We start from the raw sequence: 23849 nt of genomic DNA, 5'->3' as shown, positions 1-23849 counted from the left end.
AGAGTGATCAGATTTCTTTTAGCTTCCAAGAGAAGATTAAATGAGTGGTGCACAATCACTCCAAAGTCAACTCTTATTAGGGCGTGTTTGGCGCGATTAGGGCCCGATTTTCTCGCGCGTTTGGTTCACTAGTGCACTGAACTTCCAATACATTTATATTCATGTAAGTATTATTCACTCTTAATTGTCCCGAAATAAGGGTCTAAGGTCCCTCAAATAAAGTCGCGCGTGTGAAAATGCGTACCGTCAATTTTAACGCTATAACGCGAAACTTCCGAGAAATTCTTATAATGACTGCACTACTAACTATCACTTAAGTATTTATTCATAAGATTACCTATTTTAGGACCATAGTACAAGTCTCCAATATTCCAAGCTTATTGTGCTCCTACGCGGATAAAATCTCCAAGCACTATTCACTGTTCTCACTAAACGCGCTCCCGGAAATTAATTCTTGAAACAAGTCACTTTAAAAAATATAACAAAGCTATATTTCCACGTAATTAGGTTCAATAGGTCTAGAAAATAATACTCGGAATAAATGAACAAGTAAATAATTAAATATGCTCAAATTAGGGTTTTAATAGGAGTTTTACGAGTCCTCACATGAGTCGAATATTAACTCCTCAAATCTCCAATAAATTTGTATCCATGCGTCTTTTGGAAAACTATCCACGCGTGAGTAGTATATGCTCACTTAGAACTTATTCACCTTTAATTCTCGATTAACTTTTCTTAATCTGCTATTGTCCGTTCTTAATTTCCCCAGGATAATCATACTCTCGAATACAATATCACATTGAAACACTCGTGTTCATTATTTCTCACTTAAACAATCCTCCGAAAATTGAAGTTGTTAACGGGACGTTTTAAAAGCATAATGAAGACATTATTCCATACGAATGGATTTAAAATGGTCGTAATAAATTATTTGGGAAAAACAGGTGGATAAATACTTAATTAAACCATTAATATTCGATAAAAATAAGAAATTTTTCGGGTCCTCACATTTTGAACAAAAGAAGAGCAGAAATAAAAAAGATGAAGAAATAGTGTGAGACCCCGTAAATTTTCTCATTTTCTAGGATTTATTCTATTTTAATGGTATGCTTTTGTACATTTTCTTTATTAGGAAAAATTTTATAGATAATTTTTATGAGTGAATATAGTTTTTAGATGATCTTTTTAGTATCGGGTAGTTTTTGCGAAATTAAGAGCGTATACCGGACGTGGTGTGACGCCCCGAAAAGAATGAGTTTGAGAACCCGGAAATTTTCTAATTTTCTAGGGTTTATTTTATTTAATCGCCCGCCTTTTCTACATTTTCTTTATTAGAAAAATTTCCCAGATAAAGTTTATGAGCAAAGATAGTTTTGAAATGATTTTTCTAGTATCGATTAGTTTTTGAGAAATTAAAAGCGTATTTTGGACGTGGGACCCGCTAGTGCGGTAAATGCATTATATTTTTGACAACTTGTAGGAATTTTGTATTGAGTGATATTATTTTACAAGGTGTTAAGATTTTTGTCTTGGAGAGACAAGAAAATAATCTCAAGCTTAAAGGGTGACAAGTGTCACCTTGTTATTGAAGGTTGGACTTTGACATTTGACCATCTTACTACCTTTACCAAATAAGTACCAAATTGATCCAAAGTTACCTTCATTCTTCATCATCTTGGCTGAGCTTCACAAGGAGAAAAGAAAGGAAAGCTTTCATCTTACTTCTTCATTTCTTGCTCCAATCAAACAATTTAACCGATTAAACTTGGATTTCCTCCATAAAACCTCTTAGTTTAGTGGTATTAAGGTTGGTTGTGAAGTGGTTTGGAAGACCAAGTGTCGCGCCCCATTTTTTGATAAATAAATAAAATGGTTTAAAAATGTATTTTTGTGATTGAAAAACTGAATTGTGATTTAAAAGAAAAGTGGGCCTAAATGGGAGGTTGAGAATGCGACGATTTGACCCAAAATTATAGTTTAAAAAGGGTTTGAAATAAAAATTGGAGTCGCCACTTGGTAATGAGTTAAGGTGTACCAAGTCACCAAAAAAAATGAATTTTTAGAAAAAATAGGAAAAAGTAGTAAGAAACCCCTTTTAAACGACTCCTAGTCTACGTAAACCAACGAAAAAAGGTTCGGGAGTCACATTTGACGAAGGGGAAGGCAAGGATAAAAATCCAAGGCACCCCTTCGACCTAGCCAAGGCTAGTTGCGTTGATTTAATCAAAGATTTTCTTGTTTTAACCAAAGAATTTATTACATTTGGATGCACTACATGAATGCAAACCCTAGACCTAGGGGGATTGGGGGAAATTTCTCTTCAAAGGTTGAGTGGTGTCAATCACATTAATTGTGAAGCTCAATAACGATCCTTTGAAGAAGTCACGAATAATGCGAGTGGGATGCAAATGAATGGAATGCATGTATGCAATGTGAGGACATGAGTTTGAAAAAGTAATAAAAGACAATAAATATGTAAATGAAAATGTGCACGTGAGTGGGCAAGGTATGGTATGTGAAATGATAATATGAAGTGTTCGTGTGCAAGTGAAAATATAAAGGTGCACGTGTGCAAAATGGGAGAAAAAGATGAAAGTGTGATGAGGGTAGAAAATGGTAGAATGGATGCATGATCCTAAGGAATGTATGCATATTGGGTACGGGGAGACCTAAATCGTGACTCAATTTACCCTTTTATAGAGGGAATACAAGCGTGCTAAGGCTTAGAAAAAGCCACACTCGTCTATATCCCATATTTAAGGGGACTCTCAAACAAATGAACCCTATAACTAGCATGAGATGCAAGAATCCTAAAATGGAGGGAAAAGGGGTTGGAGGGGCATGCAAAATGATAAAACTAAAAAGAAATGCATGACATGTAATGAACATGCAAATGTGTACTAACGAGGGGAAGTCCCTAAGGGTCTAGCGTTGGACCAGCCCATTCTATGAATTCCTACTAGCGTTGGACTAGTGGAAACGTGCATTCATCCATCACATTCATTCAGGCTATGGAAAGCGAGTAGACATGCCAAACACTTACAAACACATAGCACATAACATTTAGCATGCTCGACTAGATGCAAGGGCCTAATAAAGCAAGTTAACACGTAGCACTTAAGCATGCAAGTCTCACAAAGCAATTAAGGCCCTAACTATTACATTTGCTAGCTAGGCACATGTCTTCGACAGGTTTTCATCGAATGCTCCTCCAAGCCCTATCTATTACAAGCCAAGAGGTGTACACATACCCCATAAAGAATAACTTAAATAAAAAGCAAAAGTAAATGACATAAATAAAAGAAATTAAAGAAAGGCTAGGAAAGCAAAGTAGACATGTATTTCTCACGTAGCACGTTGGTTCACATAGGAGAGACAAAAAAAAGATAAAGAAATTATACCTCCCTTGAAATGGAGCTATAGTGGGGGTGAAGTCACTTATTTATCCTCAAAAATAAAAGAAATAGTCAAGGTACCAATTTAATTAAGAAAAATTAAAAGAAATGCGCAACACAAAGCTCACTTGATCATAAAGCCCCTAAAATCATGACTTAAGTGCAATTGAAACAAAGCATAGTAATTAATTGAAACAAACAAACAATGAAAAGTTGGAAAATTAGAAATGCCAAGGACCAAATTGAGGAAATCATTCAATTGGTTGGGTCATAGTGGAGCAAGGGGAGACTTGAGGGGCCAAAAGACAATTATTCTAGGACTTAATTGCAAGGAATCTGCACATAATTGGGCCGCTAAGCAACAAAGGGAGGCTTGGGAGGTCAAAGTGCAATTATTCTAGGACTTGATTGCAAGCAATTGGAATGTAATTGGGCCTTTGTAGTGTTAAACACAAATTGAGGGGTCAAAGCACAAGTTTTAGGAACTTTTTCATGCAACCCATGCAAATGTACGAAGCTTATATTTCTGCAATGCAACCAAGGAACCAGATTTTGCCACCAAAGTGAAAACTTGTTATAGATTGAGTTTCAAACTCAGATTTCAGACCCAAAAAAAAAACTTTGCTCGAAGATTTTTCAGCCAAAATCATGATTTGTAACTGAACAACAAAACAATATAATTTCAACCTCAAAACCAGCAAGGAACGTAGGATGAACTGATGCAAATATCTGGACAAAACATTCATGCAAAGATGGCTTAGCAACCTGATTTTTATTTGGCCAGCAAACATTCAATCACAGCTTAAGCATTTTTAGACCCAAACACCCAAACTCAACATCAAAACATTCCATTCCTTGCTCTTAAACCAGATTTCAACATGCAACTTGGAACAAGAGAGGGAAACAATGAAACAAGACTGCTGCATTTTTTATTCATTGGCAAACACCAACTTCAGATTTAATCACATGCTTTAACCAAAGCTTCCTTGGTCTAACATCCAAACCTTTACACTAAACAACACAAAACATAACTTGGACATCCAATCCAATAAAAACACAGGAAGACATCGTGCAAATAAACATGAACAAACGCAGGCCTTCTGCAAATTTTTGCCGCAAACTTGCAGCTCTAACCCACGTAGATTTCATACCAAAAGATTGCATAAAGCTCCAAAATTTACCAATCAAACTCACCTAAAACCCAAATCACCAAATCTAACCCGGCCCAAGCATGGTTGTCTACCCTTAAGAATCCCAACAGAGAGGAGCCAAACAAGAAAACAGGGAAAGAAACAAAAAAGGTCCTTAACCTCGGCTCCAAATATCAAACCAGAAAATTCAACAAAACATGCTAAACCCGGACCATAAAACAACCAAGATTTTGAACATATGTACAAGGATTTTCTGCGGCAGTATCATGCAATCCACAAAAATGTTCATTACAATATTTCTAGCTGCTTTTTAATTTCCAACACTGAACAAATACAACAACCATTTACATGTATGAACTCCAACAAAAACCAATCCTTTTTGTCACTTTATCACCACGGAAGGTAAAACAAAACAGGTCAAAACCCATCAGAGACTAATGAAAACGCATCAGATGATTGAAAAGACCAGCACCTAACTAATGTTCATGAAGATCTAAACCATAAAATCTCGATCGTGATCATAAAACACGGACAGCAGCAAATAACACAATATTCATGCCTTGTGAACTTGAACTCTCATGAAAAGGAAAATAGTGTTAAGACTATCAAAAGGGAGAAACTGTGGTTACCTGAGAGCACTTAGGTTGCTAAGTCGAATGGTCAGGCAAGCAAAATCCACCGACTGAGGTTGCGACAAATTCCGGCTCTGATGCAAAGGATGCTAGCCGAAGATCTATTCCTTTTCTGGTTGTCTTCCTCCTTTCGACCCTAGCCGCTGCTCCTTTTCTGTTCTCAAACCCCGTTACAACCCCAGCCCCTATCACTTTCTTCTTCTGCTTCGTTCCTTGCCGCAAACCTCCCTTCTCTGATTCTCTCTCAAATTCCAGCCGCCAGGACCTCTCAAAATTCTCCTTTTGCTTTTCGCTTTCACCTTCCTTTGCTGATTTCCTTTCTCATACTCTCGTTTTCTCCTATCTCCGACCCACTCTCCCAGCTTCCTCTTTTCTCTCAACAATTATTACCACCAACCCTCCCTGCTCTCGGTCGTCACTTCTCTCTGGTTTTTTTTCCTTTTGCCGTTCCTCTCCCTCTCTCCTATCTTGCTCTAGATTTTTTCCTTTTCGTCTTTGATCCGCTCCTCCCCCTTTCTGTTGTTTTCTATCTCTCCACTCCCTTAAGATTCAATCAGTTTTTTCGCCGTCCCCCCTCTCTAGCGGCTACCTCCTTCCTCTTCTATTTATATGGAACTTTCAAATCCCTAAAACCCTTGTCCTTTCTTTCATATTTGCTGCCAAGGGCTGCCCGAAGCCCCTTTCTGGCAGGCTGCGAAATATGCAGCTTGCATGCGCGACACACTTCTTTTTTTTTTTTTTTTTTTTTAAAATAAGACTAAAATGATAAAAATAAAAATAAATAACAAAGAAAAAATAATTAATCATTGGATGAAAAGTAAATAAACTAGAAACAATAAAAATGCAAATTTTCATTTTTCCTTTTTTCATTTTCCATTTTCCTCATTTTCCATTTTTTCAAGAAAACAGTGAATTTGAATCAAAACAATTAAAACATATTTTTGAATGTTTTTTCTTTCCTTTTCGAGAAATTCTATGCTAAAACTTAAAAATAAAACCATAAACTAAAACTAAGAAACGAATAAAATTAATACGACAAATAAAAAACTAAAAAATAAAAAGTGAATGAAATTACACCAAAAATTTGGTGTCTACACCAAGGTGCTAAGTTGCTTCCTTTCTTGAGTTGGTAAGGTGAGTAGCTAAGGAACCTCTCTTTTCTTCTCAATCATGTTTAATTAGTGGCTTATGTGAGTTAAAGAGATGGTTTGATGGATTATATCTTGATTTTGGTTGAATTGGTGAAGTTTTATAATTATTGGAGATTTTTCTGTTTTCATATGGATATGATTATGGGGTCATGTATGATGATTGGAAATGATGTTTAAGGACTCTATGAGGTGGAAAAAGTGGTCAATTGCAATCAATTTCTGTTTTGGAAGAAATTTCAGAAAATTAGGTTTTGTGAAGGAACATTCTGCCCGAATTTTTAGGTCCTAGTTAGAGGCCGAATTGGCCTTGGCTTAAAACATGAAAGTTGTAGGGAATGACATTGTAGAGGTGTCTACAAAATTTCAGGTCAATCAGAGTAGTGTAGAATGAGAAAAGTCGAAATTACTATTTCTGTTCTGGTTTTACCCGAATGTAAGAATTGCGCCTGTAATTGGTTGTTTCGGCTGGAATTGCTTCCCAATTGGTTGTTGAGGCCTTCTGATGAAATTTATCCCTGTTTCTTAGCTTTCATCTGGTTTTGGAATTTCTGGATTTGGACTTAGGTAGACTGATTTATGATGTTTCCGCTAGAATGCGTTCTGTGAATCTGTTTTTCCGGTTCTGGTGTAGTTTCTTGCATTTTTGACCTGGTTACACTCGAAACTGGGTTGAGTAACCTTCTGTAATATTGTAGCCCTATCTCTTAGCTTCGAAACGGTGGGTCTTGGACCTTCATCCGATAATCGTAGTGCCTTTGGTACCATTACCGCAAAATGACGTCAAAACCTGTTTTTCTGGTTTTGAGCTTAACTTTCATTTCCAGACTTTTTCCTGGCTTGACTTGTCTTTGTACTACTTGGAGCTTGATGAATGGCTATTGGATGAACTTGTTGTTGTGTGTGTACCTTTGCGACTGGCTGAGGAAATAATGAAGCCATGATGGCTGGAAAAGTTAGCAAATTCAGGGGAAGTGCTGTCCGAACTTTGAAGGGACTTGTTTGCATTGAGTTTGTGATCTAAGACTTGGATTTGAGCAAGGCAATGTTATATGATGGATGGTTTCTGAGCCGTGGAGGTGAGTGACCCTAAACTATTTCTAAAGTACTTGTGAAATGTTTCTTGCATTATTTACTCGATTGCATCTCATGCGTGCTTGCATGTGAATTCATGATATGATTTTGGCTTCAATGAGTTCTTGGGGAGTCTTGTGCTGGACACCAACGTCTCCACCTCTGTTTACTTGGAGCAAATGGCTCTGGAGCTCAAAAAGGGGCTCCCTCTCAATGTTAATGTTAATGTTAAATGATCGATTTGAGCGTTGGGTGTTCAAGTACTATGATTTCACTGGCTCACGAGAGCAATAAACGGACATTTGTTCTTTGAATCATGACATCATCGAAAGGATTGAAATGCAATATTGTGGAATATATTTGATTTCTGATTTTACTGATTACTCGCTGAGCTTCTAGCTCACCCCAAAACTATTTTATTCCCCTCCACAGGGCTCGTGGCGAAGGAAGGACTTGTAGTACATGTTCACGTGACTGGATGGCATATATCTTGTATAATTTGGATTTGGAATCATTTTATGTATAGTTGAGAATCGTTTCCGCTTCGCTTATGACATGTAATTATTGGAGACTTGGATGTATGTTTGCGGACCATGTGATGTATATTTGAGATTTATATTGTAATTCATTTGAGGATTGTAGTGAATGACTGAGTCCCGGCGAGAGCTGGGCAGGCGACCCGCCGAACCCTCTGGTTCGCCTTAGGAGGAGGTGGGGCCGTCACAGTTGGTATCAGAGCTTAGGCTTCAGATCTCTGTAGTGTATACTAGGCTTGAAGTTTAGGATGCCGGACTGTGGGTTTGGTTTGCAATATTAGTGATTGTTGCGGGATATCTCGACTTGATTGGTACAAGATGGAATGTCGAGGACGATATTCTTTTAAGGAGGGGAGTTTGTGACGCCCCGAAAAGAATGAGTTTGAGAACCCGGAAATTTTCTAATTTTCTAGGGTTTATTTTATTTAATCGCCCGCCTTTTCTACATTCTCTTTATTAGAAAATTTTCCCAGATAAAGTTTATGATCAAAAATAGTTTTGAAATGATTTTTCTAGTATCGGTTAGTTTTTGAGAAATTAAAAGCGTATTTTGGACGTGGGACCCGCTAGTGCGGTAAATGCATTATATTTTTGACAACTTGTAGGAATTTTGTATTGAGTGATATTATTTTACAAGGTGTTAAGATATTTGTCTTGGAGAGACAAGAAGATAATCTCAAGCTTAAAGGGTGACAAGTGTCACCTTGTTATTGAAGGTTGGACTTTGACATTTGACCATCTTACTACCTTTACCAAATAAGTACCAAATTGATCCAAAGTTACCTTCATTCTTCATCATCTTGGCTGAGCTTCACAAGGAGAAAAGAAAGGAAAGCTTTCATCTTACTTCTTCATTTCTTGCTCCAATCAAACAATTTAACCGATTAAACTTGGATTTCCTCCATAAAACCTCTTAGTTTAGTGGTATTAAGGTTGGTTGTGAAGTGGTTTGGAAGACCAAGGTGCTAAGTGGCTTCCTTTCTTGAGTTGGTAAGGTGAGTAGCTAAGGAACCTCTCTTTTCTTCTCAATCATGTTTAATTAGTGGCTTATGTGAGTTAAAGAGATGGTTTGATGGATTATATCTTGATTTTGGTTGAATTGGTGAAGTTTTATAATTATTGGAGATTTTTCTGTTTTCATATGGATATGATTATGGGGTCATGTATGATGATTGGAAATGATGTTTAAGGACTCTATGAGGTGGAAAAAGTGGTCAATTGCAATCAATTTCTGTTTTGGAAGAAATTTCAGAAAATTAGGTTTTGTGAAGGAACATTCTGCCCGAATTTTTAGGTCCTAGTTAGAGGCCGAATTGGCCTTGGCTTAAAACATGAAAGTTGTAGGGAATGACATTGTAGAGGTGTCTACAAAATTTCAGGTCAATCAGAGTAGTGTAGAATGAGAAAAGTCGAAATTACTATTGCTGTTCTGGTTTTACCCGAATGTAAGAATTGCGCCTGTAATTGGTTGTTTCGGCTGGAATTGCTTCCGAATTGGTTGTTGAGGCCTTCTGATGAAATTTATCCCTGTTTCTTAGCTTTCATCTGGTTTTCGAATTTCTGAATTTGGACTTAGGTAGACTGATTTATGATGTTTCCGCTAGAATGCGTTCTGTGAATCTGTTTTTCCGGTTCTGGTGTAGTTTCTTGCATTTTTGACCTGGTTACACTCGAAACTGGGTTGAGTAACCTTCTGTAATATTGTAGCCCTATCTCTTAGCTTCGAAACGGTGGGTCTTGGACCTTCATCCGATAATCGTAGTGCCTTTGGTACCATTACCGCAAAATGACGTCAAAACCTATTTTTCTGGTTTTGAGCTTAACTTTCATTTCCAGACTTTTTCCTAACTTGACTTGTCTTTGTACTACTTGGAGCTTGCTGAATGGCTATTGGATGAACTTGTTGTTGTGTGTGTACCTTTGGGACTGGCTGAGGAAATAATGAAGCCATGATGGCTGGAAAAGTTAGCAAATTCAGGGGAAGTGCTGTCCGAACTTTGAAGGGACTTGTTTGCATTGAGTTTATGATCTAAGACTTGGATTTGAGCAAGGCAATGTTATATGATGGATGATTTCTGAGCCGTGGAGGTGAGTGACCCTAAACTATTTCTAAAGTACTTGTGAAATGTTTCTTGCATTATTTACTCGATTGCATCTCATGTGTGCTTGCATGTGAATTCATGATATGATTTTGGCTTCAATGAGTTCTTGGGGAGTCTTGTGCTGGACACCGACGTCTCCACCTCTGTTTACTTGGAGCAAATGGCTCCGGAGCTCAAAAAGGAGCTCCCTCTCAATGTTAATGTTAATGTTAAATGATCGATTTGAGCGTTGGGTGTTCAAGTACTATGATTTCACTGGCTCACGAGAGCAATAAATGGACATTTGTTCCTTGAATCATGACATCATCGAAAGGATTGAAATGCAATATTGTGGAATATATTTGATTTCTGATTTTACTGATTATTCGCTGAGCTTCTAGCTCACCCCAAAACTATTTTATTCCCCTCCACAGGGCTTGTGGCGAAGGAAGGACTTGTAGTACTTGTTCACGTGACTGGATGGCATATATCTTGTATAATTTGGATTTGGAATCATTTTATGTATAGTTGAGAATCGTTTCCGCTTTGCTTATGACATGTAATTAGTGGAGACTTGGATGTATGTTTGTGGACCATGTGATGTATATTTGAGATTTATATTGTAATTCATTTGAGGATTGTAGTGAACGACTGAGTCCCGGCGAGAGCTGGGCAGGCGACCCGCCGAACCCTCTGGTTCGCCTTAGGGGGAGGTGGGGCCGTCACAGTTGGTATCAGAGCTTAGGCTTCAGATCTCTGTAGTGTATCCTAGGCTTGAAGTTTAGGATGCCGGACTGTGGGTTTGGTTTGCAATATTAGTGATTGTTGCGGGATATCTCGACTTGATTGGTACAAGATGGAATGTCGACGACGACATTCTTTTAAGGAGGGAAGTTTGTGACGCCCCGAAAAGAATGAGTTTGAGAACCCGGAAATTTTCTAATTTTCTAGGGTTTATTTTATTTAATCGCCCGCCTTTTCTACATTTTCTTTATTAGAAAAATTTTCCAGATAAAGTTTATGAGCAAAGATAGTTTTGAAATGATTTTTCTAGTATCGGTTAGTTTTTGAGAAATTAAAAGAGTATTTTGGACGTGGGACCCGCTAGTGCGGTAAATGCATTATATTTTTGACAACTTGTAGGAATTTTGTATTGAGTGATATTATTTTACAAGGTGTTAAGATATTTGTCTTCGAGAGACAAGAAGATAATCTCAAGTTTAAAGGGTGACAAGTGTCACCTTGTTATTGAAGGTTGGACTTTGACATTTGATCATCTTACTACCTTTACCAAATAAGTGCCAAATTGATCCAAAATTACCTTCATTCTTCATCATCTTGGCTGAGCTTCACAAGGAGAAAAGAAAGGAAAGCTTTCATCTTACTTCTTCATTTCTTGCTCCAATCAAACAATTTAACCGATTAAACTTGGATTTCCTCCATAAAACCTCTTAGTTTAGTGGTATTAAGGTTGGTTGTGAAGTGGTTTGGAAGATTGTAGACACCAAATTTTGAATAATTTGTATGTATCATCTATTTCATGATTTTCATTTTAGATTGCTTGCATTTTAGTTCGTTATTGTGTGTTTTGCACTATTAGTTGTTATGATATTTTAGTTTTATTCATTTTCGCCCTTTTAGTTGACCTATTTCATTTGCTTTTTATTCTTATTTACTTTTAGTTTTAGTTTTTAGTTTTAGCTTTTAAGTTTAAGATTAGCATAGAGTTTTTAGAAAAAGAAAAGGAAAACATCAAAAATATGTTTTAGTCATTTTGTTTTTATTCAATGCTTTCTTGAAGGAAAAATGAAAATGAAAAATCGAAAAAAAAGAGAGAAAAGAGAAAACTAAAGAAAAAGAGGAAAAAGAAGAAAAATTCAAAAAAAAAATAGGCTTTAGTTGGCTTGGAAAAATGGAAAGAAAGAAAAAGGAAAATTTGTTCACAAAAATATGTTTATTTCTTTAAATTCAACCTTTTGGCACTTTAGTTATTTTCATTAAGTTATTTTGAGAAAAGAAAGAGAAGAAAAGAAAAAAAAATGAATGAAGAAAATTGAAAAATGGCCATTTTTGTTGTTTTTATTTGTTTAGTTTGTTTTTTTTTAATTTTTAATTTGTTTTCATTATTATTATTATTATTTAGGTTTTGTTGTCAATTTTGTTAATTTGTTATTATTATTATTTATATGTTATTATTTTGGTATTAATAGTTTCGAAAAAAAAAAAAAAGATGATACGCGACTGCAAGCTGCGTTTTTTACGCAGCTTGCAAACAAAGGATTTAGCGGCCCTTAGCTGCAAATATGGCAAGAGGGCTGAGTTGTTTTAGGGTTGGTTTTGCTGATATAAATAGACAGAGGAAGGATAGCCGCAAGGGGGGGAGGATTGAGGAGAGAGTTACGGGAAAAAGAGAGAAGAAAGAAACGGCAAAGGAGAGTGACGGCTAAGGGACAAAGAAAAAAAAGAAAAAAGGAGCGGCAGACAGAACGAGTGAGAGGCTAAAAGGAAGGAGGTAGCACCTGGGTTTCTGGGGGGAGAGTTAGGAGAATCCAAGAAGAAGAGACTGAGAGGGTGGAGGTCTACGGGGTTTGAGAGCGAAGGATTTGGCAGCGGCTAAGCCTGGAGGGACCGAGGAACTGGACAGAAAGAAGGAGAGCATCAGGGGGCTTGGCTATGTGAAACTGAAGATTAAGTGAAGCTGGGCAAGAATTTGTCTTCTGATCATCGCACACTTCAGTCCGCCTTTTAGAAGATTAAAGGTAGTACCTTTCATTTTATTTCCCTGTCCGTAGATTACAAGAGTCTTGTTAGAAATGTTGAAATGTTGTTGCGATGCCGGCTGCTATTGTTTGAATCAAAATCTGGTTTTGTATGATGGATAGTGAAGAAAGTTGCGGCTGGAAAATTGCAGAATGCATGAGTTTCTTTGCATTTTTTGAGTGAGGTTCTTCTATGTTTTGTTTTGTTTAAGTGATAAGGTTCTATACTTGGTTGTTTAGCCTAGAGTCTTGATGTTTGGTGGGTGAAGTTCTCCTCAAAAATTAAGCTTGTGGATTGAACTTTATGTTTGGAATTTGAATTTGCAGCAGATTTATGATCATACGACCCCTCTCTGCCCAGATGTTCCTTTCCTTTGCATGACATGAGTTTGTAACATTGAATGAGGGCCTGAAATTTAGTCTTGTTGCCAGCCATTTGTCATGAAATGCGGCGTGAATCTCAGGAAAATTAGAATTGTAGGAACTTGCGTCTATGTCTTCATTGCACAACTATGAGCTGCATTTGTTTTGGAGCAGTAAAAACAAAAAAAAAAAAAACTCTCGCATACCCTTTTCCCTTGCTGATCGGACAATCTAAATGTGTAACTTCAATTCGGCAACAAGAGCATGCTTTTCATTTAGCCGATAGTGTGAAGCTTTGATATTTGCTATAGTGGAATGGACAGAAATGTCGTGGCTGAAAATTGCAGCAAAGTTTATGTTTTTCTTCAGATTTGCATGATGCCTTTTCAAGTTTCTTTGTTTGTTTGGCTTGGGATAATTGTGTTTATCTGATTAAGGTTTAAATGTTTTGGTTGAAAGCTTTTGGATCAAAAGTTGTGTTTGAGATGGAAGGTGGGTGTGCAAATATGACTTGCGGCTATGTTTTCTTAGTTGCAGAAAGTTTTCAATAGTAATTCTTGTTGCAGAAATTTCTCTCGTATGCATGCATGAAGTAAATGTTATAAAAATTACTTTTGGCCCCCCAAGTCTCTCCTTGTTCCACTAGAACCCAATCAATTAAATAATTTCATCAATTTGGTCCTTGGCAATTTTAATTTGTGCAACTTCATGGCTTGTTTTGTTTCAATTAACTACCATGCTTTGTCAATGGCACTTAAGTCATGACTTTAGGGGTTTTATGATCGAATGAGCTCGTGTTTGCCTATTTTCTTTAATTTCCCTAAATAAATTGGTTGTTTGACCTTTTCTTGGCTCTTGAGACCTTTGGAGTGCTTAAATGTTTCGATTGAATTCGAATGGTTGACTAAGGTTTGCAATTGGGTTTTTAGTTGGTAATTGGGTCCTTGGTGGGTCTTTTTCTTGAAACTTATGCATTATTTGATTTCATTTAAATTGCAATTAGGAGAGATTTGGTGACTTTGTTATACTTTACTATTTGAGGTACCTTGACTTTTTTATTGTTTTGAAGCCATTTTTCTTTCATTTGGACACCATTCAAAGGGGCGGTATAATTTCTTTTATCCCTTTTGTTTCTCTCCTATGTGACCCAACGTGTTAAGTGAATTGCATGCCTACTTTGCTTTCCTAGCTTTTCCTTAATTCCTTTTATTTATGTCATTTACTTTTGCTTTTTATTTAAGTTATTCTTTATGGGGTATGTGTACACCTCTTGGCTTGTAATAGATAGGGCTTTGGCGAGCAATTTGGTCCATTTTCCCCTTCCCCTTTTGTTTTAGTTAGTGAATGTAATAGATTCATTAGCTTGGTTGCATGCCTATGTGTTACGTGTTACTTGCTTTGTTAGGGCCTTGCATCTAGTCGAGCATGCTAAATGTTATGTGCTATGTGTTTATAAGTGATTGACATGTCTACTCGCTTTCCATAGCCTGAATGAATGTGATGGATGAATGTACGTTTCCACTAGTCCAACGCTAGTCGGAATTCATAGAATGGGCTAGTCCAACGCTAGACCCTTAGGGATTTCCCCTCGTTAGTACATGTTTGCATGTTCATTACATATCATGCATTCTTTTAGTTTTTCTATCATTTGGCATGTCCCTCTAATCCCCTTTCCCCTCACTTTAGGTCTTGCATCTCATGCTAGTTAGGGTACATTTGCCTGAAGAGTCCCCTTCTGATAAGGGAAACGAGCGAGTATGGCTACTCGATAGCCTTAGCACGCTAGTTTTGCTTTCTAATCAAAGGGAAAATCGAAGTCGAAAAGTTAGGAGTCATTCCCATACCCGACCTGATGCATTCCTTTAGGTTCATTCATTCTCATTTATCACTTACTCATTTTTTTAATTCACATTTTCTCATCACTTTTCCTTTCCTCATTGTTCATTTTGATTTCTACTTCACAAAATTGCACTTAATTACACCTATATGCACTTATCACTATATTTCATACACTTGCACACAAACACTTGGATTTTTCATACAATTTCACACGTGCACCTTTTTATACACTTGCACACAAACACTTGGATTTTTCATACAATTTCACACATGCACCTTTTCATACACTTGCACACAAACACTTGGATTTTTCATACAATTTCACACGTGCACCTTTTTATACACTTGCACACTGGCACTTTAGCCATCATTTGCATTAATCGACCTCTATAAGGTTTTCCTTTATTGGCCGCCACAATTCATGTGGTTGGGACCAAAAACCTTACAAGAGACATTTTAGAATTTAGGTTTGCATTTTTCCTTTCTTTTGCATTCATGTAGTGCATCCAAATGTAATAAATTCTTTGGTTAAAACAAGAAAATCTTTGATTAAATCATGCAACTAGCCTTGGCTAGGTCAAAGGGGTGCCTTGGATTTTATCCTTGCCTTCCCCTTTGTCAAATGTGACTCCCGAACCTTTTTCTTTGGTTCACGTGGACTAGGAGTCGTTTAAAAGGGGTTTCTTACTACTTTTTTCCTATTTTTCTTTAAAAATTCATTTTTTGGTGACTTGGTACACCTTAACTCATTACCAAGTGGCGACTCCAATTTTTATTTCAAACCCTTTTTAAACTATAATTTTGGGTCAAATCGTCGCATTCTCAACCCCCCATTTAGACCCATTTTTCTTTTAAATCACAATTCATTTTCCAATCACAAAAAAAAATACATTTTCAAACCATTTATTTATTTATCAAAAAATGGGGCGCGACAGTTGGCGACTCCACTGGGGACATTCGAGAGTCCGAGCAAATTTGATTTAATCAACCTTTTTCTTCTTTTAACCTTTTCATATATCACATTTGGGTGTTTTAGGGTTGCATTTTTTTCCTTTTTTAGGATTTTGCATCACTCGCGTCTCAAATTACTCCCTCGCTCACGAATGTACGATTGGTTGATTGGATTTATGTTTACTTACTTATCTCGCGCTTGCATTGCATTTGGGGGGGGGTGTGTGTCACCTTTTAGAGCCTCGCGTGGTTCTCAACCCCTTCCCTCAAAATAGGGAGCACTTCATACGTGCACGTTTACTTATTGTTATCCCATTTTATTTTATTTTCGTGGGCGCTATCCCACACCGCCTTGTAGGATTAGGATTGATTGCCTTGGGTAGGCGGATGGTGTGCCCTGCGCCCATAGCGCTACCTAAGGGATCACTCGAGCCACCGATCGAAGGCCTTGGGAGTGATGACCCTTGGCCTTTAGGTCTGAAGGCTTGGGGACCTTTTAAACCTTATCGAGTCTAGTCGCATTAGTGAACCCCAACCTCATGCATCCATGTTAGAATTTTCCTAGGTTAGAGTCAGCCTCACCCTCTTTTAAGCACATTAGGCACGAGGGAAGGGGTTCCACCCCTTTTACTTGCTTTTATTGTATTTCTTTTCTTAATTGCTCCCAATATGTTATGTGTACTATTAATTGCACTAACCATTCTTTTATTTTCTTGGCTTGCATTCATGTGCCTTAGCAATAAGAGGCCACTTTGGCACTCTTTTAGCGGCCTACCCACTAGATAACTCACATGTTTAAATTTCAGTCTTTACACTTGATTTTCAATAAGTACATTTCATTTTTAGACATTTTCCCCCCGATGCATTATTCATGTCCTTTAGGTCATATTTGTCACATATTTACATCGTTTTAATAAATGACATCATGCATTAAACCTTAGAAAGGGAACGCCATTTAGGGGATCCCGTATCAGGAATAAGCCACCTTGTGTCTCGGATACTTAATCCAGTGAGACTTGCACGTTTACATTTTGTACCATCCAAAGGGGTAGTGCACAAAGGTAAGGTAGGATCCGATCATCTTCATAAGAGCGATTTTTGGAATATGAGCATCTAATAATCACTTTTTGGCCATTTTATCAAAATTGGTAAAAATTCCTTGCGTAAAAGGACATTAATTTGAAGAAGATTCACAAATGATTCCTCCTATTGAGACGATAAATAAATTGAGGCCAAAATTTGATTTTTAGAAGGTCATAGACTAATGCACTTCAATAATTTTGAAACCACCAATGGCCGGCCGATTCAATCGATTCATTTTGTCAATTCATAATCAATTTTGAATAAACCATCATTTGACCAATTTACCCTTTTTAGGGTCATTTGATCAATTTACCCTTTTTAGGGTCGTTTGACCAATTTACCCTTTTTAGGGTCATCCGGTCGATTTTGAATAGATCGTCAATTTATTTGACCAATTTACCCTTTTAGGGTCGTTTGACCAATTTACCCTTTTTAGGGTCATCCGGTCGATTTTGAATAAATCGTCAATTCATTTGACCAATTTACCCTTTTTAGGGTCATTTGACCAATTTACCCTTTTTAGGGTCATCCGGTCAATTTTGAATAAATCGTCAATTCATTTGACCAATTTACCTTTTTTTAGGTTCATTTGACCAATTTACCCTTTTTAGGGTCACCTGGTCGATTTTGAATAAATCGTCAATTCATTTGACCAATTTCATTTTTAAGATGATCCGATCCATTCTGAATGAAATTCTCAATTGCATTCGATCAAGTTCCTTTTTAGGATGATTCGATTAATTTTGAGTAAGTTTTAAATTTCACTCAATTCATTTGACTCGTTTCCCTTTTTAGGGTAATTCGGTCGATTTAAATAAATGGTCAACTTCATTCAACCCATTTGACCAATTTGGGTCTCAATGTCGAATTTCAAATAGGGAAACCTAGTCGAGTTTGAGAAAATCATCAGTTGGAGTTTTGATCCGTGCTTCATTGAGAAAATTTGTCAACGAATTCCAATCTCTTCGATAGGAAGTTCGTCAAGGTCAAACCCGTACGTTTTTTGCAAATTCTTGTATCGATCAAAAGTGATCAATCCCTTTGGACGAGATCCTCATTTTGACCAACGTCTCTTCTCATTCCAATGGGCCAAATTTTTCAAATTATTTTTTACTCCATGAGTTGATCGGATCCGTCAGGTATTGTATAGTGCCTATTCTAGCGGATTGCATTTTCATGCTAGGCCTACCCTTGGCACAAAAAAGGGTTCCCCCCATAGGACATGCATACCGATTTTGCAGTTTTGTCTACTAACTCGGAGTATTTTTCTTTTGTTTTCCCCCCTCCCCTGCATTCATAAAAAAACACTTCAATAAAAGAGAAAATATTTTTCTATATCTGATGGCACTTCCGATCTAATAAAGAGTCAAAACTGCAAGTGTTATTTGATTCTTGGGCAGATCCTACAATGAAAACATAAATGATTTATCTGGAAGCTCTACGCTAAAGCCTCTGAGAGATTTTGTAATTATTTTTCAAAGGGAAATTCTGTTTATTTGATTTGTTAATACATTTTGTTCCAAAAGAAAAGGAGACAAAAGTATATATTTTGAGCTCTTTATAAGTTTCTCTCTTCTCATTTGTATCATAATTGAATGAGAATTTTTTTTTCAGCAATAAAATTTTTGGACAATTCTTTGTTTTGTGTATATTTATGTACATTTCATTCTTTATTCTTACTCCTTGGAGAGTTCATGATAAATTTTGAGAAATAAGACCAAATTAAGGTTTTTCAACCTCCAGCCTGAAAATTTGCAAGTGTATGCTTTCTAAAACCCTTGTATACACTAGATTGGTGATCTGAATTACACAATAAGAGTGCTCAGAATTAAAAGAGGTCACTCAAAAGGCCCTATGAGATTCCTTCATTTGATCCCAAAATAAAATCAGTCACATTGATTGATAAATTGCAAATTTGGGCTATCTTTGCTTGAAAATATCTATTGTGTTTAACCGATTCAATTCACATCTAAGTGAAAGCAAAAATGTGCATTATTCTTGTTTGTTTTGAAAATTTGGAATGATACTTTGAGCATTCTTTTCTCTATCTATACACATTTTATCATTTGCTCTCCCATTTGAGCCTTTGAAAGAATAATTTCGTTTCAAATGAGCGCCTTAATGATCACTACCCTATATTGGAAAATTTTCAAATATCAAAAGGGGGAATGGATTTTCAATGACCATTTCGTTACTTTGGTTGTCGTAAGGTGTAAGAATGATACTTTGGCCGTCGTTTCTACAACCTAAACACCATTTATCCCTTGCATCCTCATTTGAGCCGAAAAAAAATTGGTGGTTCTTTTCGAGTGCACATATGATCGCACCCCACATTGGGGAATTTTTGAAAAAAAAAAAAAAAGAGGAGGAAAAGCAAAAATGCTAGAAAAAGGGGAAAGGGAACCGCAAATTGGAAAAATTTGATTCCACTTGGGGTCCAATTTTAAAAAAAGAAGAAAGAAAAGGAAGAGATTTGTCCGCACGGACCGACTTATGTTTCATAGATATGAATGAGCAACAGTCTTCCTCAGTCAATTAATTCAGATACATGCAAAAATTTCACATTAATGAAAGTTTCCTCTCAGAGTTATTGTAAGGAACGGAATAAAAGTCAGGCCCTCTTCTTTTCCAATCGGACATTCTATCCCTAGTTATCCCTTTTGAGCTTTCAGAATAAAATACTTCATTTGGCAACCCCTAAGAATCGCAAACCCCACACTGGGGCAAGTTGGAATTGAAAAGGAAAAACTTCAAGAAGTGAAAAAAGTGAAAAGCCACAAAATCAAAAGCAAGAGGAAAAAGAGAACCTCAGTTCAAAAATAAACTGGGGCAAATTTCGTGAAAATTTCAAAAATGGCAGAAAGCCGAAAAATCAAAAGAAGAAAGAAAATGAAAGAGAAAAAGCCTCAATTGAGCATAAACTGGGGCAAATTCTGATTTAACCCTAAAAAAGGGTTGGCACAACAATGTGATCTCAGATTACTTAAATCACTCTGGAAATCTGCCTTCAAGCCTTAACTTTTCTAAGCACCCCACCTGACCCCATTACAAAAATCGAAAGTCCTGACTTCTGTTATTTGCAATGGCCCTGTCAAGAAAATTTCTGATGCCGGAAAATTTTAGCTGTATTTCTGAATTGCTTGAGTATGAGGTTGACGCTACTCACCATGTGAAAACCCATCAGCTCGAGGGAAAAGAAAAGAAGCGAAAGAAAAGCAAGAAAAGAAAATACAGAAAAAATTCGACGCTGAAGTCCCTGGTGAGTGATGAGAAAAATGCAAACAAAGTCTGAGATCTTTGAGTTCAAAATAGGGGCAATTTTGAAAAATGCGATCTTCGGTGCAATGTCCTTGAAAGTTTTATTCTTTAGCTATCGTTTTCAAGCCACATTACAAGCTAACAAAGTCCATCGTTGACTTATTCCTTCATGACAATCCAAAGTGAGGATTGTGCTCATAGGAAATCCATCGATCACTCATGATCATAAGGGTATAACTAGTTTTCGCATGTTTAGCTATCGTTTCTACCCATTTGTTGCAAGCTTAAAACTTATGTGTTGACTAAGTTTTCTTAAAAAATAAGGGTGACAAACTCTTTGCTTTCACTAAGATGTGACATTGAAGGGATTACATACAATTGGGGCACAAAATAAGACAAGTCTTGGCCTCCCATTTCCTTTAGTCACTTCCAAGTCAGACATAACGCCCATTTGATTAGTCTTGAAAGATGGGCTAACCAGAAAGTGGTGACCTGTTATCCTAAGCACCGATGCTAAAAGTGAGGAAGAAATCTTCTTGAATTTGGTGTTATTCTAAGGGATTCATCATAAAAATTCTGCATGAGTTCAAACTCGACGTTAAGTGTCTTCACATTGTATATATGACTATTTTCTAAATTTTAGAAGTGCTGTTTCTCTTTGTTCAAATAAATGGGAAATCATCTGAACAAATTTTTGCAATCAAGGGAGCCCACACTGGGGCAAAATTTTTATTTGCAAGGTTTCACAAAATAAACCCACACAGGGGCAAATATTTTTGTAGTCCAATTGAGGATTTCGTCCAAGAATCAAAATAATGCATTTTTCAAATCAATCACGCTGTTTCTTTTCACAAAAACTTGAGTGCATGTCATATTTTGGTAAGCCCCCTGTGCAGGTATTCATTGTTGAAATCGACGAAAGAGCATCTGGTGATGTGGAAGGCCGATGCCGAAGAAAGAGAAAAAGAAGTGGGAATGGTCTTAGTGAAAACCTAGAAGGGCGCTAAGATTCATACGCGTTTCAAAGGACGAAACTGGAGCAACTTTTTGATTTGAGAAATGTCGCCCAAGAATTTTTATATGACTGAGGGGATCGGACCAAAGAAGAAGCGAATCAAAGTTTTAAGGAGGATCAACCCTGCCATAATGCAAATCAATTGATTAATGGAAATTGGGGCCAATTATTTTTGAAAAATTCTCAAAAATCAAACTTGAATTTAATTTCTTATTCCTCGACAAATTTCAATTTCTTGTTAATGAAATTTCAGCGCCCGCCGCGCACCCTTCCATTCCCCACTCTTGACAACCACATTTGATTCTACCACCGTTAGCATCGAGTTTATCTCACTAACGTGTGCGTTTTCATTCAACCGCCGTTAGCATCGAGTCTATCTCACTAACGTGCGTGTTTTACTTCAACCGCAATTAGCATCGAGTCTATCTCACTAATGTGCGTGTTTTACTTCAACCGCCGTTAGCATCGAGTCTATCTCACTAACGTGCGTGTTTTCATCCTACCGCCGTTAGCATCGAGTCCATCTCACTAACGTGTGTGTTTCATCCTACCGCCGTTAGCATCGAGTCTATCTCACTAACGTGCGTGTTTTCATCCTACTGCCGTTAGCATCGAGTCTATCTCACTAATGTGCGTGTTTTCATTTCTACCGCCGTTAGCATCGAGTCTATCTCACTAACGTGCGTGTTTCACTCTACCGCCGTTAGCATCGAGTCTATCTCACTAACGTGCGCGTTTTCATCCTACCGCCGTTAGCATCGAGCCTATCTCACTAATGTGCGTGTTTTCATCCCACCAACACTCCATCTCACTTCAATTCATCTAATTTTACATTTCTGTTCGGGTCTATCCCGTGGGTCTATCCCAATTTTACGTTTCTGCTCGGGTCTATCCCGTTTACATTTTCTGCTCGGGTCTATCCCATGGGTCTATCCCATTTTTACATTCATGTTCGAGTCAGTCCCATTTTTAGAATTCTTGTTCGTTGGAATCATCTTGCAGCCGAATAATGCAGGTAAGTATTTGGTGTCTACTTCTTTGTCTCAAGTTTTTTCAAAACTCAGACAAAGAGGGGCAAACTGTAGACACCAAATTTTGAATAATTTGTATGTATCATCTATTTCATGATTTTCATTTTAGATTGCTTGCATTTTAGTTCGTTATTGTGTGTTTTGCACTATTAGTTGTTATGATATTTTAGTTTTATTCATTTTCGCCCTTTTAGTTGACCTATTTCATTTGCTTTTTATTCTTATTTACTTTTAGTTTTAGTTTTTAGCTTTAGCTTTTAAGTTTAAGATTAGCATAGTGTGAGAACCCGTAAATACCCTAAAAATTTTCCTAGGGTTTTAGTTCCCTTAATTGCATAATTTTTGCATTTTCTGGCTTAGAAACTTTTTCTGGGTTGATTTTATGAGCAATTATAGTTTTTAGATGATTTTTCTAGTATTGGTGAGTTTTTAGAAAATTAAGAATATATACTGGACGTGGGACCCACTAGTGCGAAAAGTTCGAAAAAATTCGGCCAATTAGGTTAAATTCCGGATACTGTGTAAATTTTATTGGGTGTTAAGAGATAAGTAGAGTGTGTGAAGTGATTGATGTGAGAGAGAAAAGAAGTGATAAGAATGCATTAAATAGAGTGACAAGTGTCACCATGTTATTGGTTTTCCTTTAAGATTTACTATTCACAATTTTGACTTTTTGACCAAAGGATTAAATATCCAAAAATTGCATAAAATTCACAATTTTTCTTCTCTTGTTGGCCGGCCCTCTCTCTCAAGTTCAAGGAAGGAAGAAAACCTCTTCAAGTCTTGATTTCTTCTTGCTTCAATCCATAACTCAACCAACTAAACTAGTTTCTACTCCATAAAATCTTTCTAGTTGGTGTTAGTGGTTGATTTGGTGAAGTTTTTGGAAGAGCTAAGGTGTCCAACACCTCTACCTCTCTTGTTACTAGGTGAGTGGTGTGTGTATCTTCCTCCTACATCTAATGATGCTTAAGTTATGCTTATTAGTGATTAAAGTGCTGAAATTTCTGGTTTTTATCTTGACTTGAAGTGATTTGGTGAAGTTTTCCATTTATTGATGATTTTTCTGGTTTAATTGGATTATGATGGTGTGGTTGTTTGTGATGATTGGCAATGGCCTATAATAACTCTAGTGGGTGTGAAATGTGGATAAATGCAACCAATTTTGGATTTGGAATGAAAACTGAAAAGTTAGGGTTCTTAAATCCCCAATTCTGTCCGGTTTTGGATCATAGGGTTATAGGCCGAATTTGACTTTGCTCAAAACATGACAGTTGTAGGTATTGATGTGTTTGAGGTGCCAGTAAAATTTCAGGTCATTTGGATTAATGTGGAATGAGTTATGACGAAATTACTGTAGCTGTTCTGCTTTGGACAGAATGCGAAAACTGTACTGGTTATTGGCCATTTTGACTGGAATTGGTTTGGATTTAGTTGTTGGTGTCTTCTGATGAAATGTAGCTGGATGTCTTAGCTAACATATGCCTTTGGAATTTCGGTATTTGGACTTGTATAGACTAAGTTATAGTAATT

Source organism: Coffea arabica, chromosome 4c (assembly GCF_036785885.1).
Source record: "Coffea arabica cultivar ET-39 chromosome 4c, Coffea Arabica ET-39 HiFi, whole genome shotgun sequence".
NCBI lineage: Eukaryota > Viridiplantae > Streptophyta > Magnoliopsida > Gentianales > Rubiaceae > Coffea > Coffea arabica.
The sequence above is the reverse complement of the archived record's forward strand: the minus strand, read 5'-3'. Positions refer to the sequence as shown.